Source organism: Stegodyphus dumicola, chromosome 10 (assembly GCF_044657685.1).
Source record: "Stegodyphus dumicola isolate Sdum_Otavi_A_Nest chromosome 10, ASM4465768v1".
NCBI classification, from domain to species: Eukaryota; Metazoa; Arthropoda; class Arachnida; order Araneae; family Eresidae; genus Stegodyphus; species Stegodyphus dumicola.
The window spans coordinates 107725882-107737124 of record NC_140777.1 but is presented as its reverse complement, the minus strand read 5'-3'; the positions used below and the strand labels follow the sequence as shown (position 1 = coordinate 107737124).

Below are 11243 nucleotides of genomic sequence, written 5' to 3'. Positions count from 1 at the left end.
TACTTACAAGTACCATCTCCAGATATGGCAAGTTTCATCCCATATGGACAAAACAGTAACCACTCTGCATATAGACAACATTCTTCATCGTCATCATCAATAGAAGATGATTTATTATCAGAAGATTCATCATTAGCAGATATAAAAAGAAGCATAAGTATCATTAGTAAACCTTCATCATCGATAGATAGTTTATCATCAGAAGTTTCATCAGCAGGTATGAAAAGAAGTATAAGTATCATTAGTAAGTCATCATCATCGATAGAAGATAATTTATCATCAGAAGATTCACTATCAGCAGGTGTAAAAAGTAGTATAAGTATCATTAGTAAATCATCATCAACAGAAGATAATTTATCAGCAGCAGGTATGAAAAGAAGTATAAGTATCATTAGTAAGGAATATTTAAACAGAAGTAAGTATTTTTCTTTATCTTCTTCTTAAACAGACAACTGTCATAATATGACTTATGAAACAGAAAACTGTTTAATTAAAATTCATAATTTCCTTTTTTCTGCTGCATCTTATCTGCAGTAGGAATTTAATCTGTGATCAGGATTGTCTCATGAAATATATATAGCGTCCATAAAAATCCCTATGCAACTTTTATTTTTGTAACTGTTGTTCTTAGACATATACTTTTAGTTAAAAAAAAAAAAAAAAAAAAAAAAAAAGCTTTAAATGATTTAGGACATTGCATTTTTAAATTAAAAACGTCTAAATTGTAATAATTACAAAATCTAAATTTTTATCCTGCCTTCTCCCTTGTCTTTATAACTAGCTATATTTAATAAAAGTCTATTCATTCTAAAAATAAAGAAGTGTGTAGATCATTTACAAACTAAAGAGTGAAATATTTGATTTTGTATGTGACTGAAAATAAAATACTAGTTTAGAAAAATTATTGATTTAATAAGTGACTATGCAGACTATCATGAAATATTTTGAACAATGTAAAAATTTTTCTAAAAAGAGGATTTTATTCACAGAATTTTGCACATTACAGAGTTATGAAGGGTTCTAGAAAAATTATGCATTGACTTGAATTATAACTTTATACACTAACTTGGTGATAATCCAAAGGGGGACCCTTAAATCTACTCTAACTGAAGTGAGCATTTGTGAGCATTTGGTTATTTGGAAGGGGTTAGAAAGCCTCTCCTCTATATCATGTACTGTTATTAAGAACTTTATAACCGTATATTTGTTTAATTGTTTCAACTTTAATTTAATTTTTATAATATATTATTTATTTGCTTATTTTTTATCAATATTTTTATCCCTTTATATTTTATTTAATTGTATATTTATTGTTTTATCCAATATTTCATTCATTAGCTTTTGTTCCCATTATTGATGGCATTCTATATATCTAGTTTTTCTAATTTTAGAAATTAAGCCTTGGCTGTAATATAAGAGTTTAGAGATTTTCACATACACATGATAACGAATAAAATTAAGCAAATCTGTGAAACTTTTTCAAAATATGATGATGAAAGCAATAAGATATTAAAACAATTTATAAATTATATTCATGCCTTCAATATAATAGAAGAGCTGTCTTTAGAGGCCTTGATCAGTCTGCTGATTCGACAAATAGATAAAATTAATAAATTTAAGTGAGAGTAGAAAAATGTAGACACAATATAATGGAGATAGATTGCTTAGAATGAGTTTATAAATTGCAGTTAAAAAAAATCATACAAAGTGGAAAGTCACCAAATAATTTAGACCTGCACCAACTTGCGTACAAACCTGACGAGAATCATTCACCATCATTTCCAGTATTAGTTTAACACAAGCAACATCTATTACACAAATTTGGTATTTAAAAATGCTAAAAATTTGAGGCTTACTGTGAAGAGGGAGACAGTCTCTTTTTTCCAAAAAGGAGGAATATTGGAAACAAATTCCACATGTAATCACTACTTTTCTGAGGGAGTTAGATGGTGTCGCAATGTTTCTACCTGCTGCAACAAGAAGAGCATTCATAAAGACATGTGGTTTGAAATGCCCAGATTAAGTTTTTTAACATCTTTATGATTAATTTACACTTGGAGTGAAGAAATGACATCAATCAAATGGTGTAAAAAAAAACTGAAAATGAATCATTTGGCGATTGTAGATTGGAACAACTACTTGCAAGAAGTTTGTGTAGAGATGCCAGTGAAATGCGAGCCAAAAGAATCGGTCCTGAAATGATCATCGAAATCAATATAAGTTTGTTTACCAAATGAAAGAACAGTGCTGATCAAATTCTTCTGGAAGAGTGTATATTTGCTGCCACACTCATGAACGCTTCCTTGTTAATGTTCCAAACCACTGTCTACCAGTACTCTAAGACATAAAAAAAAAACATATCTAAGAAAGATCTATTGTTTATTTAAATTCTTAGGAGGGTTACTACACTTTTAAAATTGAAGAAGCAGATCTGCAGCATTTCAGAGTCAACCACAAATATAATTTTGTTGACCCTGACACTGATGTAAATATTCAAAAAATGGAACGCCTTTGGGGCTGTGCCAAATGAAGAAATAAAAAACATCAGCATCAGGGCACTGTGCGTCAGCACATGGAGTCATACCTCACTGAATTTATGTGAAGAAGAGGAGTAAAGGATCAATTTGAGGAAATTCTCAGAGAAAGTTTGAAATAGTTTGGAAGAATCAAATAAATATAAAAATTTCTTCTTTGTATATTCATGCAAATAAATACTTTTTTTGTGTATTGATGAATATTTTTATCTTTGTTTTGTTCTGGTGACTTGTGCAAATTCCTAAAGCAGTTGGCAGGATTTGCGCCCAGCTAACCAAAAAGTAAAGACATATAGTTAAGCAAAAGTCATTGTTAAGCAGAAAAAACATGACACTAAGCTTGAAGGCAGCAGAAACAAAACGTATTGTCTACAGGCCAGATTTAGCTTGTTAAACATGCTATTTCATATAAATGAATTAAGTAAAGAGGAAAAGTACATTAAACATATGTACATAAAATTTATTGTATTAAATATGATAGTACATATAAATAAAAATTAGCAAGGGTAGGGAAAACAGTAACTGGTCACAGGCTTTCGTAACATTAGCAAAACATCAAAACTGAGCAATTATCATAATAAATGTGTTAGCTATACACGTTTATTATAATAAAAATTAGTGAAATTTTTTTGTTTATTCAAAATTGACTTCTGAAAAATTAAAATTAAAAAAATATTGTCACTAAATTGGAATTTTTTTATAGCTCTGCAAGATGCAGTTGGCGTTGATAAAATACCTGCAAAAGATGGAAATCATTTGTTTAAGGTTTTAACAGAAGAAGATAGTGTAATGCAGCCACCGGAAGATGCAATGAAATGTAAGTAATATCTTCTTTTGCAATATAAGTATGATAACATGATTATCCATTACATTTTACAGGTAAGATTAACTTTCCATCAGATTTAGATTTCTGAGACATGCACAAAGTGTTGACATTGAAAACAAATTTATTTTGACATTTAGTTGATAGAAAATATGCAATCATCTACCTTTTTAAGTTGCTTTAAAAAAAAAAAGCAGTTTTAGAAGTATATACATAAAACAATTAAGTTTTGTAAATAAATCTATAAAATGTTACAGCTAATATGTGTCCAGTAAGTACACTGTAGAAAATGTGAACTTTAATTTAAATAAATCAAGTGGGAATTTACTGGATTTTTTTGTTTAAAACTGAATACATGTCTGACATTTTAAAGGGTTTCAGATATAACTAAATGTTAAAAAGGATTCATTTTTCTGAGATCTCACAATGCAAAAAGTTATTTATTATCAGTTAAAAGCAGTATATTTCTGTATTTAGTGCCTCTTAATCACTATCAGTGCTGTTAGGAAAATAACTGCACTACCGGTATGACTACCGCTGGTACCGTTATCCCACCGCATGTCATCCTCTGAACTGCCTAGAGCAGCAGTTGTCAACCTTTTTGATTAATGCGTACCATCTGAACAAAAGCTGAAAACCTTTAGTACCATCGCTGAATTTTACAATGGTTATTTTTCTCAATAGAAATATAATTTCTGCATTTGCAGAAGCTATTGGCTATTTGCATTAAATATGCACACATAAAAAATATTAGATTAAAAATTGGCTACCATTTTAATTATCAAAATTTAAATTACAATACTTTAGTTTAAAATTTCGTGTGAAATTTGGTCCTGTTTAAGAGAGATCAATTACTTTACGGCTGGTCTTATTTCACTTAATTTTAACCGTAAATTAGGACCCAGTTTTAATTTTGATCTGTATTTATTTTTGAAATATAACATGGAAGAAAATCCTTGTTCACACAAATAGGTTGTGCAAAAAGGCAATAAAAATGTAACAACTTTAATTAAAATGTCTTCAAGAGATAAAATTTCAGGTAAATTTGAACAAAATGGATTTCTAATCCAATTTCTTTTTCATAATCTTTAGAAAAATACACGCTGAAATAATTTATCAATTAAAAACTATGATTTTGAATGTTGGATGCTAATTTTTTTATTTTCACACTTTTTTTTCTCTTAGAAAACTTTCTAAAAGTAGTAGAAAGCTTAAAATATTACTATCCCATTCTTTGATTATTAGCTCGAGTTTTTTTTTTTTCGTTCCAGATATTTTATCTATAATTGTAAACAAATTAACTCTTTCTCCTTGTAATCCTAAGTTCTATTCATTTAACTTTCCAGAAATATCTGCTAAACGTGCTGACCATGATTCACTAAATAAACATTTTTGCAATTCAAATTTTCGAGCCCAGAGGAAAATTTGAATTTCTGGTCGAAGTTTAAAAAGATGATTTAAAACTTTGTTTTTGGATAACCTACCTTACTTCTGAATGTGACAAAAGAGTTTCATGTTCATTGCCCATCTCTTGGCATAAAATTGTAAATACTCTTGAATTTAAAGCTTAACTTTTAATGAAATTAAGAATTTTCACAGCTGAATTCAAAACGATTTTCAAGTTTACAGGTATTGTTTTGGCTACTAATGCTTCACGATGAATGAGGCAGTGAGTAAATTTAGTTTCAGGTGTGATTTTCTTTATTTAAGAAATAACACCAGAATATTTTTCTATTAAAGATCGAGCTCCATCACTGCATATGCCAATGCACTTATTCCATGGAATATCATTCTGACATAAAATTGTCAATTACTTTGAAAATTTTATTTTCTGTTGCTCTATCACAAAATAAATACTCATTAGCAATTCATTTGTCTTCTTCGAAACATATGCAAACTAATATTTGAACAAAGTTGGTTATCAATACTTTCATCCAATAACAATGACAAATACTCACTTTTTATGTATTTTATTTTTTGAATAAGTGTCTCTTTTATGGAATCTGCCATTTCGTGCATTCATCGACTTATTGTATCACTTGATAACTTATTGAGTTCATTAGCTGCCTTTTTCATTGAATAATGTTAAAACGATATCTTTAGCTGCTGGTAATATAAGGTTTTCTTCAATAGTGTGAGCCTGCCCAGTTTTGGGAATTCTTAGACTTTCTAGGTAGCTAGCTTCCAACATTTTTTTACTTGAAGTAATATTATTTTTGAATTCCGATTATTTCCCCCTTAAAATATTCTTCATATTTATCCTTTAAATTGGAATGTTTAGATTCAAGATGTCTTACACCAACGACAGTTTCTTGCTTTGAAGGAAAAACAGTTAACTGCAAATAACACATTTAGGTTGAGTGTCCATTTCGTCGCCATTCCAAGTAGACCCAAATGATAAATAATTTCCGTTATATTTTCTATAAACAATTTTTGTTTTCTTTTCACTATTCTTATTGCTAGTAGATTGTCCTGGATCCATCACCTGTGAATCATCACTTTTCCGCTTTGTCAGTCCTAGCTATTTTTCCATTTTGAAAATCTAAGTTTGTTTTATTATTTGCTTATAAATGTTTAAATGCACAATATATTATGAGTTCTTCAAAAACAGATGGCGATATTCTCAAATCAGGTAGGAAAGTAAGAAATACAAAGCAACAAGAAGACAAAATACCTGCTGTTAGAGACTGCAAAGATACATAAAAAAAAAATGATTCTAATTGAAAATAGAGCAATGTGAGCATGAATAAAATGCGGATATGCTAATAAATTTATTAACTCTAAAAGAGTTAATGAGATACTATTATCTTTTTATAGAAACTTATATTTATTTCCTATTAATAGAACATCCACTTCTATTACTCCTTTTAAAACCATCATTTGTGACAAAGTTTTATTATGTTTAAAAGAATATTGCCCACCATTGGGCGAGCAGTAAAGACACTGGTAGTTCGATTTAAGATTCGAATCCTGCGAGTGGGCTGGCTACAATGGGCATTTTCGTGGTTTTTGCATGTGTAATGAGTATAGGAGTAAATTTTCCTTAGAAAGTCCTCCATGAAGGCACCATTCCTCTTGGGCAGATAGCCTTCGAGGCTTTGTCATAATCGCATAAATGTAACCGAACTAAAAGAATTTTTGTGAAAATAATAACTGATTTTTACTTCCTTGTACGAAGAAAAAGGAAGTATTGTAATCGCGAAAAGTTTCAGGCAACATATTTCAACGAAAATATCCATTTTGACCGCTATTGAATGCAATTTAACGATGTTTTTGCATGATATCTGTGCGTAAGGACAGAATAAGACACCTTTCCTCCAAAAAAATTTTACAACTGCTTTAAAATGAATTCTGAAAAGAATTTTTCGTGGCGTCTGTTCGAACGTATGTACGTACGTATCTCGCATAACTCAAAAACGAGTAGCCTCAGAACGTTGAAATTTTGTATATAGGACTGCTATAACATGTAGATGTGCACCTCGTATTTTGGTTGCAACCGGCCGCACCAAACGTATATAAATATATATATATATATATCCACTCTGTTACCCGGCTCAGTAATCTCAGTATCTTTACTCTTATATGTTTGTAAATTGTACATTTTTTGCTTTTAAAAATAATTGAATTGAAATGATTGAAAAATGTTGTTTTTATCTTCCAGTTAAGGTTTTTATGCCTTTGGTAATTCAGGAAGCAATATTTGTACAATTATCAACAATTTAAAAGCTGTTTAAGTGCGGTTAAGTTTTAAATAACATGGCGGACATATTTTTTTACATTTGAAACAGCAGAATTGTAGATTAGTTGCCAATCTAGAGAGACTAAGCTTCGCAACACAAAAATAACGCCTTCGTTTATAATCGCGAATTAAATCATGCTTAATCCTTTCTGAATTTTTTCGAGGAAATAAGTGTTTAAGATTTACTTCGTAATTTTTAATGCCGATATTTTGAGTTTTTATGTATTTTTGCCTTGACACGAAGTGAGAGCTGAATTAATTGAATGAGAAATACTATATCGTCTGTGAAAAACTGTTTCTTTTCTGTTTTGTTTGTTTGCTTAATTTCTTTCATAAATTGTTTTAGCTTTATTGTAGTATTTGAATAGAACATGTGGCAATGATAATTCTTCAAATGATACAAATTTTGTGCGTTCAGAGTGTTGTTATTGTAAACAAATATAGTGAATTTTAAAGAGTGCATTTATAGTATTGTGGTTTATGCGCTGTCGATGAAGTAGATTTAATTCAATCCAATCAATTTAAATGAAATTTAAAAAAAAAAAATGCGTATAATTTAATATTCTGTACAAGGAAGTCATGTGGTGTACACATCAGATTTTTTTTCTAGTTTATGAGTGGCTATTGACCTTGAATAATTTTACGAGTGCTATAGAACAAACTTAAAAAGGATGTTGGGGTAATTAATTTTTGAACTTAATTGTTAAAAGTACTTTGTTTCTTTGCGTAACACCTATTTTCTCCTTGTGTACCACCAGTGGTACTCATACCACCGGTTGAGAATAGCTGGTCTAGAGCATTGGATAGTCCATTCTTCATTAACCTTTCTATTATTGTTTTAAGTTTGATGCTATCTCAGACTGCCAGAATCCATTCAGAGATATGCTGTACACTTGGACATTTGATTTTTTTCTTTTGGTGTAAGGTCATAGTTTCGTGCACTCATCTAATCATCATAAAATCTTTCGTATGAACTTTTGAAGGAGTAATTAACAGCAACACTAAGGGGCTGAAGTACGGGCACAACTATGTTAGTTTTTAACTTGTTTAATTTTCCTTTCTCTTAAGGATTCATGTGACATCAGAAGCTGTCCCAAACTCTTAGGATTTTTGTCCAAAATGAGCTGTTAGGTTTCAGCAAGCCACGAGGTCTTCTATTTCAAAATGTTTCTAGCCACTAAACTTAGTGATGAACCATTCCTCTTGTAGCCTTTTTCCTGAGCGAACAATATATGTTTTTGGGTACAGCCTTTCGCTTTAACACAACTTGGAATTGGAGTCTTCCTCCATCTGGCAGAGCAGCGAGCATAACTGTACATTGCTGCTTCTCACTACCTGTAGTTTTGATTCTTATTCTTAGCCTATTGGTGCAACTGCATTAGAAAGCCATAACTGTAAATGAGTATATTACTGATTTCAGAAAACGTGTACCCATTAGTTTGTAGCTTGTCAATACCATGCCTGAAATTTCAAAATTTTGTCATCAGGGTTTGCCAAAAGACATTCTATGACTTAGTGATGAACCATTCCTATTATAAAATATACACACCATCTTGCACTTGCTTAAAAAACATGGCTCATCTTTATCCAATTATCTTCTTTATGAGCTTAGAAGGGCATAATATCCACAGTTACAACATAACCAGTACTTCTTTTCTCATTAACATGCAATAAATTATTATTTTCCAATGTAGATACTTAGCTGCTTTTCCATGAAACACATTTCCTTTGCCACTTAAAGTTCATTCTTCTGCTTTTTCCACCGTTGCATGTTGAAATGATGTGCTGCAGCTCAGTTCCTTTTTCACTCAGAAAACTGGATAACTGCAGCTTAAAATACTATTCCAGGCTGCATTGCAGTTTTAAAATTTGCATTGTAGTTAATCATTTGTCAGACATTTTCCTTCAAATGACCTGCAACCACAACTAAACTTATGGAATGTTGTGTGATATTCACTTAACAACAAAGGATTTTAAACTCAATCATTGAATATTCTCAGTAGTGTTGCCACACGATTGTCTGTATCTATTTCTAATTATATAATTGTCTATAAGACACATTCCTTATTTTTATCTGCTTTTTTGTGGATTAATTATATTTCCATACATATTATATTCATTTTACTAATTATTTTCTTATATTGCAGATATTATTTATAAAAACGTGTTAAAAAAACTTTTTATTGTAATAAACGCTAGGGTGTAAATAATCGGGATGTACTTTCAGAGTAAATGTAATGTCTAAAGCTCTTTTCAAAACTAATAACAATTTTCTTTAACAAAAAAATGCCATTGTTTGTGTATTTTTGTGATAAACTGAGTCTAAAAGAAATATAAATTGTGCTACCACAAAAGGCCTGGCAGTAATACTGCAGAGAACCTGTTGGCATAAGTGTTTTTTTTTTACTTGCTAGTGGTTTTAAGCATGATATTAAGCTTAAAGTTAGCATAACATTTAGTGCATGTGAATTTAAAGCTATTAGGAAAAGCATATTAAACTCATGCAAATAATGTTAAACAATATTCAATGTGTTAAATAATATTTAATACATATAAATAGAAGTTGGTAAGAAAAGATAATAATATATAGCATATGCAAGTAAAAATTAGCTGATTCAACATACAGTACATATAAAGTTAGCAGAAAAAATATGATATTAAGCATTGATAAATCAAAATTAATAATTAATAATGGAAATCAATTTCTGGTTAATTATGTTACTAAAGTAAGAGTTAAAAATGTTTGTACACTTAGATATAGCAATACCTGATTTTTTATATTAGAGTTGTATTGCTCTGAGAAAGGCCTCACCTTCCCACAGAAGTAAAACTGGAATTAAGAAAGCTGTCAGAGACATTATCTTACTGGAAAAGAGTCTTTAAACAAGTTTAAAATTGCACTGAATGGATTTTGGCTGTCGTGTTTAATTTCAGGCTGAAACAAATATTTGTAAAAGCCACCTGCTAGACGTTGTCTGATTTTTGCTATACTACAATGTGCAACTTGTAAACAGGAATAAAAGAAAGTGAGGGCAACCCAAGATAAATGATTGTTACTTCCACAAAAAGAGCAGTCCTGAGATTTCTAGCTTTAAATTTTTAGCACTATTCGCCATAGTTTTTACACTTACTGGGTTCTCTTTATCTTGGTTTCCTTATTTCAGTGCTTTAAAAATAGGAATTTCTTTCTGAAAAGCAGGTGTTGAAAAAATTTTGCAGAAAGGACCTACAGAACTTGCATTAGCTATTATTATTTACTGTGCAATTACATAAAAAGAAGTTTTATCCTTGAATAAGTTATAACAGTATTTTCTGATTATCAGCGCCCACGTTTTAACTATTGGTAATTACTGTGTTTTTGAATCTAAATGTGACACCACAACAAACCACAGTGCATATCATACACATATATGAATATATGAGGGGTGTTTACCATTGACTGTGAGTGTTGGCTACCACTGAACTATGAAAATTGGCCTAAAGTTATGCTGACTGTTCCTGCAGAACTATGGTCTGACATTTCTTTATAATATACAGTCAATTTTTGACTCACTTGGTTTTTGAACTTCGTAAGAAGGCTTTCATCGATTTGTACTATTTTGTTAGATCTTTCGATCTGACCAGAAGCTCTGGTTAGAATTTGATGAGTACAGACTGCCTGCATGTGATCGTCCCAATCTATTAATTGTTTCGTCTGCTATATTCAGCTGATTTACAACATATCTATTAATTATCTCTTTCCTTTGGTATAATGATTGAATATGGTAGAATGCCAAAACCTTGAAAATAATCTACTGCTTGCGGTTAAGTCCCAAATTTTAATCACATTTCAAAATGCAAGACAAAATATACAGTAATAACAGCTAATTTATATCCTTGTTCATAAAGCAAAAGGTGGCTGATTGAAAATCATTGGGAACAAAAAATATTACGTCTGTGACTATGTCTGCTTATCCAACACTGATGCTAAGTCACATTACTACTTGATAACAGTTTCACAGTTGATGGGACAATACATAGGTATCCATGATAGTTTACATAATTAATATACACATCATTCACTGATCTGCGCTTTTTGGCCACAGTTTTTTTAAAAATTATTTTTACTCATATTTTTTTTATAAAATGCTCTTTTTACTATCATTTG

The 11243-nt window shown here is 30.3% G+C and overlaps 1 protein-coding gene across 1 annotated transcript in view; it reads left to right on the top strand.

Annotated features, from left to right (window-relative positions):
* Positions 1–20: 20 nt before the first annotated feature.
* Positions 21–11243, top strand: part of LOC118179465 (3'-5' RNA nuclease TATDN2-like) — a 33293-nt gene continuing 22070 nt past the window's right edge. Inside the window, exons 1-2 of the transcript XR_015043498.1 lie at positions 21–415; positions 3238–3351. The gene's annotated coding sequence lies outside the window, so the exon portion shown is untranslated. The remainder of the gene's footprint in view (positions 416–3237; positions 3352–11243) is intronic.